Genomic DNA, 7,108 nt, shown 5'->3' on the forward strand with positions numbered 1-7,108 from the left:
AGACATTGTGGAGACCTGTAGTTCCTCTCCGACTGTTTTTCCAATGATGTCCCCTTCGGCTAAAGCTTTGGGGATGACCCCCAAAACTTGACTGCCTCCTAAAAATGCAGCTATTGAAACACTCCCCATTAACCCAAGGCTGCCTCCCCCATATACTAAATGAATCTGTCTCTCAGCTAGTACCCGACCAAGATGATTTGCTGATTCTAAAAACTCTTTTTCTTTCCCAGGACTGGATCCACAAAAAACACAAATATTTTTTATTGGAGGAACAGAGGAACTGGCCATTTCTACACACTTCTATATCTATTAAATGAATGGGTAGAGTAGAAATGATGGGAAGGAAGAGAAGATTTGATAGATGAGAAATTGAAAATGCAATCATACCACCTATATGTAGGCTAGCTGGAGTCTTACTATCTCTCTCTCTCTCTTTGTTTTTTTTTTTTTTTTTTTTGAAAAAGCATGTGTATGTACAAACAGCTGTGATTGTGGCTCACATCTTCCCTTGGTTTTACGTCCAAGAACGGCTTAAACGCCCTCTATGGGTCGGGGATAGGCTTCCCATCCAGTTTTCTTAAAAACTGACAAACAGGGTCTTTTTTAGTCAGATTCCCAAGACTAAGTCGATCATGTTCTTTATGAAAATGAGGCCATAAATCATGAATTGCACGATGCACATCTCCACTAGGATGCGTCTCAAGAGTTAATAGAAGATTATCTAAAGACTCCTTACTCAGGCCATCCTTAATGAATTGTATTTTATCTTCACGGTTTATAGATACCATTCCTAAAGAACGACATTTTGCATTACAAGTCCATCTGGCACATCGGTGACAGACTTTCAGTCGTTTTGCACGACGTTTCTTTGCAAAAGTGCTTTTACCTGTTCCAGGCATGTATGAAATAAAAGTATTGGAAGACTCACCTAATAATCGGACCTTTGCTTCAATCAACCAACGAATATCTTCAGGAATTCCATGGTTCATTAACAACCTCAATCTTTCACACCTAGCACGGTAAATGTTTGTGATCGCATTCTGAGGTAGGGCAGGAAAATACTTTTTCAATTTTTCAAGAGTGGTGTCCATTTTTCAAAAGAGAAGTGGAGGAGAGATGCAAAGAAAAGAGAAGGAATAAGAAATTGAACAAATATATACACAGATATCAGTTATCATGGGAAACTGAAAGAACCGACTTAAGAGTCACGGAGTACCGTTATCCGCCATTTGACCGGGGTTGGAGAAAGACTAGCAAAACAAGAGTCACACAAAAAAGAAACACAAAAACAATGTGAGAAAAACAATATAATCAACCTTTATATACAGCATCATTCAAACCAATGGATTCAATTTCACTAGGAAAATTATCAAAGTAAGCTTTCAAACGATGTCCATTTACCTTAAAAACATTGCCATTCTTTGGATTCTCAATATCAAAGGCCCCATAAGGATACACATGTTTCACAATAAATGGACCGCTCCATCTTGATCTTAGCTTTCCAGGAAATAAATGGAGTCGAGAATTATAAAGCAAAACTTTTTGACCAACATCAAATGTTTTTCTCAAGATTCTCTTATCATGAAACTCTTTGATTCTTGCTTTATGAATTTTTGAATTTTCATATGCATCATTTCTTATTTCCTCAAGCTCATTTATTTGCAACTTACGCAGATGGCTAGCATCATCCAGGTTTGAATTGAAAGCTTTAATAGCCCAATAAGCTTTGTGTTCAAGTTCCACAGGCAAATGACAAGGTTTTCCATAAACCAACCTATAAGGTGATATACCTAATGATGTTTTAAAAGCAGTGCGATAAGCCCAAAGTGCATCATTAAGTCTTAAAGACCAGTCCTTCCGATTAGGGTTCACTGTTTTTTCCAATATTTGTTTGATCTCCCTATTAGCAAGTTCTACTTATCCATTTGTCTGAGGGTGATAAGGAGTGGCAACTTTATGTGTGATTCCATATTTCTTCATTAAAGACTCAAATGGCTTGTTACAGAAATGTGTTCCACCATCACTTATCATGACCCGAGGGATTCCAAATCGACTCAAAATATTTTCTTTCAAAAACTTGATCACTGTTTTATGATCATTGTTACGACTTGGAATTGCCTCTATCCATTTTGAAACATAGTCTACTGCGACTAATATGTACACAAAACCAAATGATGGAGGAAATGGACCCATAAAATCTATACCCCAACAGTCAAAGATTTCAATAACAAGAATAGTATTTAAAGGCATCATGTGACGTCTTGAAATAGATCCTAGCTTTTGACAATTTTCACAAGTTTTGCAGAATGCATGCGTGTCTTTGAACATGGTGGGCCAATAAAATCCACATTGTAAGATTTTTGCAGTTGTCTTTCTTGATGAGAAATGACCCCCACATGCCTCAGAATGACAAAATTTAATGACACTACTTACCTCATTGTCGGGAATGCATCTTCGAAATATTTGATCAGGACAATATTTGAACAAGTAAGGGTCATCCCAATAAAAGTTCTTCACTTCGTTCAAGAACTTTCTTTTGTCTTGGGTACTCCAATGAGCTGGCAAATGTCCTGAAACAAGAAAATTAACTATATTAGCAAACCAAGGCATCGTAGAGACAGAAAGTAAAGATTCATCAGGAAAGTAGTCATTGATTGGTGTGATGTCAGATCTCGAATCAGTTGTCAATCTTGACAAATGATCCGCGACAACATTTTCGGTGCCTTTCTTATCCTTGATTGTGATATCGAATTCTTGAAGTAACAAAATCCACCGCACCAATCTAGCCTTAGAATCCTTCTTAGAAAGAAGATATTTCAACGCTGCATGATCGCTAAAAACAATAACAGGTGAGCCAACAAGATAAGATCTGAATTTTTCACATGCAAATACTACTGCAAGTAATTCCTTTTCAGTGGTGGTGTAATTCATTTGAGCACTATTTAAAGTTTTACTTGCATAGTAAATCACATAGGGTTTCTTATCTTTTCTTTGTCCTAAAACAGCACCCACGGCATAATCACTAGCATCACACATTATTTCAAAAGGTAATGACCAATCAGGAGGTTGAATGACAGGAGCAGAAGTAAGCAAGTTTTTAAGTTTAACAAAGGCTTCTTCACAATGTTCAGTCCATTCAAAAACATTATCCTTTGTTAGAAGGTTACACAATGGCTTAGATATTACACTAAAATCTTTGATGAACCTTCTATAAAAACCAGCATGTCCTAAGAATGATCTAACGTTTTTAACAGATTTTGGTGTTGGCAAGTTAGCAATTAACTCGATTTTAGATTTGTCAACCTCAATTCCTATTGATGAAACAATATGACCAAGTACAATGCCGTTTGTTACCATAAAATGACATTTTTCCCAATTTAGCACAAGATTCTTCTCTTCACACCTGTTCAAAACCTTTTCCAAATTAGTTAAACAATCATCAAATGAATCACCAAAAACAGAAAAATCATCCATAAAAATCTCAAGAAAACGTTCAACCATATCACTGAATATGCTAAGCATGCATCTTTGAAACGTGGCTGGTGCATTACATAATCCAAAAGGCATCCTTCGGTATGCAAATGTACCAAATGGACATGTGAAAGTAGTTTTCTCTTGATCTTCAAATGCAATTTCAATTTGGTTGTAACCCGAATAGCCATCTAGAAAACAATAAAATTCATGACCTGCAACTCTTTCTAGAATTTGATCCATGAAAGGTAAAGGAAAATGATCTTTTCTAGTCATTGAATTAAGTTTTCTATAGTCAATGCACATGCGCCTACCAGTAATAGTCCTAGTTGGAATTAACTCATTCTTCTCATTTGTTATCACAGTAACTCCAGACTTTTTAGGTACAACTTGGGTAGGACTTACCCATTTGCTGTCAGAAATAGGATAAATGATTCCATTATCTAGAAGCTTAATGACTTCATTCCTCACTACTTCTTTCATATTAGGATTAAGCCTTCGTTGCATTTCTCTAGAGGGTTTAGCATTTTCCTCCAAATAAATCTTGTGTGTGCAAATCAAAGGACTAATTCCTTTTATGTCAGCTATGGTCCATCCTAATGCATTTTTGTGCATTTTCAGAGTTTGTAATAACTTACCTTCTTGATGAACATTAAGTTTGGAAGAAATTATTACCGGAAAAGTTTCATTTTCTCCCAAAAATGAGTATTTGAGATTACATGGTAATGGCTTCAAATCGGGTTTTGGTGGTTGAACACTTGAAGGTATGGACTCAATTGATCGTGGTGGCAATTCCTCAATTTTTGGTCTCCAACTATTTGCCTTTGATTCGTCCTGAAAATAAACCATTTGCAAATCATCAGATTCATTAAACTCAGTTTCACTGGAAGTGTTTTCAAATTGATCACAAATTAATTTTTCAATAAAATCTACTTCCTGTAAATCATTATCATCTCCAGGTTGCTTGCAAATGTTAAAAACATTCATCTTCAATGTCATGTTTCCAAAAGATAACTTCATCACTCCATTCCTACAATTAATCAATGCATTAGAAGTTGCAAGAAATGGACGTCCTAAAATAACAGGAATTGAATTGCATGCTTCAACAGGTTGTGTATCCAAGACAATAAAATCCACAGGAAAGATGAATTTATCAACTTGTACTAACACATCTTCAACTATTCCTCTAGGCACTTTTACAGATCTATCAGCAAGTAAAAGAGTTACAGAAGTAGGTTTTAACTCACCTAGATTGAGACTTTGAAAAACCGAATATGGAAGTAAATTCACACTAGCTCCAAGATCAAGTAAAGCTCTATCAATTTTATGTTCTCCAATAAAGCAAGAAATTGTAGGACAACCAGGGTCTTTATATTTCAAAGCATTATCATTCTGAAGAATGGCACTTACTTGTTCGGCTAAAAAGGCTTTCTTTTTCACATTCAGTTTTCTCTTCACAGTGCACAGATCTTTCAAAAATTTAGCATAAGACGGTACCTGTTTAATAGCATCTAACAAAGGTATATTGATCCTTACCTGTTTGAAAGTTTCAAAGATTTCAGAATTGTGATTGACTTTCCTTTGTTTGGTCATGGCATGAGGAAATGGAAGTGCTGGTGGGGAATCAGTCTCCTCCTTGCAGTGTTCAGGTTCAACCCTTTCCTTACCCTCAGAGACTAACTCATCTTCTTTCTCACAAGGTTCAAGAACGGGTTTTTCAATAACCTTACCACTGCGGAGAGTAGTGACTGATTTGACTTGATCCATATGTTGGCTTCCAGAACCACTTGCACTTGAATTGTATTGCCCTTTGGGATTTTGCTGGGGTTGAGATGGAAACTTACCTTTCTCCTGAAAACTAAGAGCAGATGTGAACTTTGCAAGAGTATCTTTTAGATCTGCCATGGTTTGAGCATTTTGAGTGTTGATTGTCTCTTGCTTTTCAATGAATGCATGCAGTGTTTCCTCAAGATTTCTTCTAGGAGGGGGAATATAAGGAGGTGCATATCCATGAGAATTTTGAAAATTATGTTGTGCTTGAAATGGTGGCTGTGAAGTTTGTGCATTATTGTTACCACTCTTCCAACTGAAATTTGGGTGATTTCTCCAACCAGGGTTGTACGTTTGTGAGTATGGGTTATGACTTGGCCTTTGGAAACTATTTAAAGCATTGGCTTGTTCATGGAGACATTCCTTAAAAGAAGGCAAAGTTGGACAATCATTGGTTGAGTGTTCATTAGTTTCACAAATTTGACACACAATTTCTTAAACAGATTTTATTTGACCACTCTTTTTTAATTCTAGTGCCTCAACTTTTCTAGCTAAAGATGCAAATTTGGCTTGGAGGTCATGATCTTCCCTAAGGTTGTACATGCCTCCATTAGATGTATGAGGTTGAGTTTTACCTGGTGCCTCACACGTACCTGTGGTGTCCCAATTTTGAGCATTTTCAGCTAGCAAGTCTAGGTACTCCATTGCTTCATCAGGGTCTTTATCTTCAAAAGTTCCATTGCACATCAATTCCACCATTTGCCTATCTTTAGGTGTTAACCCTTCATAAAATTGTGAGACCAATCTCCATGTTTCAAAACCATGATGAGGACAGGTATTAAGCAAGTCTTTATATCTATCCCAACACTTGTAAAATGTTTCTCCTGGTTTTTGAGTGAAAGTGGTGATTTGTCTTTTGAAAGAGTTTGTTCTGTGAGACGGAAAAAACTTCTTTAAAAATTGTTGTTGCATTTCATCCCAAGCACGAATGGATCCTGACCTAATATTTTGTAGCCATGTTTTAGCTTTATCTTTTAATGAAAAAGGAAAAAGCTTTAATCTGATGGTGTTCATGCTACAATTTAAGTCATTATAGGTGTTACAAACTTCTTCAAATTCTCTTAAATGCAAATATGGATTTTCTAATTCTAAGCCATGAAAAGTGGGTAAAAGTTGAATAATACCTGGCTTAAAATTAAAATGAGAAGCATCAGGAGGAAAAACTATACATGATGGTGCACTTGTTCTTGTTGGATTCATGTGATCTCTAAGTGTTCTCACATGATTATTCTCATTATTCTCATTATGAATTGACTGGTTATCTTCTTCGGCCATGTTTTCTAAAGAAATTGAGGATTTCCTAGAAAGTCTACCACTTAATGTACGTGTCCAAACTCTCATGCAAGTGCAAAAGAAAAGAAAAAGAAAAGGAACAAAATTAGAAAAACAAATAAAAGTAAAAAAAAAACAAAAGAAATATAAAAGAAATATAAAATTTATACAATACTTACCTCCCCGGCAACGGCGCCAAAAACTTGTCACGACCAAAAGATTGATGTCTTATCCCAAGTGCAGGAGTGTCAAAGTAATAAATAACCCGGCAAGACCGGGGTCGAACCACAGAGAGGTTAATTGTATAAATTATAAATAACAATACAACAACAACAACAACAACAATAACAATAATAGTAATAATAGTAATAATAATAATAATAATAATACTCAGTACGTGGCGTTGTTATACCTGAGAATGATCTAAAAGATCGGGTCACAGGTTTCCAGCCTATATACTGATTTTATGAAAAGATCAAAGAGATATATTATATAATATAAACAGATTTCTGATGCGAATGAACAAGGCAAGACC

The 7,108-nt window shown here is 35.8% G+C and overlaps 1 pseudogene; it reads left to right on the forward strand.

The window, feature by feature from the left end:
* Positions 1-6,058: 6,058 nt before the first annotated feature.
* On the forward strand, positions 6,059-6,169 carry LOC133695550 (small nucleolar RNA R71; annotated as a pseudogene).
* Positions 6,170-7,108: the final 939 nt, after the last annotated feature.

The sequence above is a fragment of the Populus nigra genome, chromosome 5 (assembly GCF_951802175.1).
Source record: "Populus nigra chromosome 5, ddPopNigr1.1, whole genome shotgun sequence".
NCBI lineage: Eukaryota > Viridiplantae > Streptophyta > Magnoliopsida > Malpighiales > Salicaceae > Populus > Populus nigra.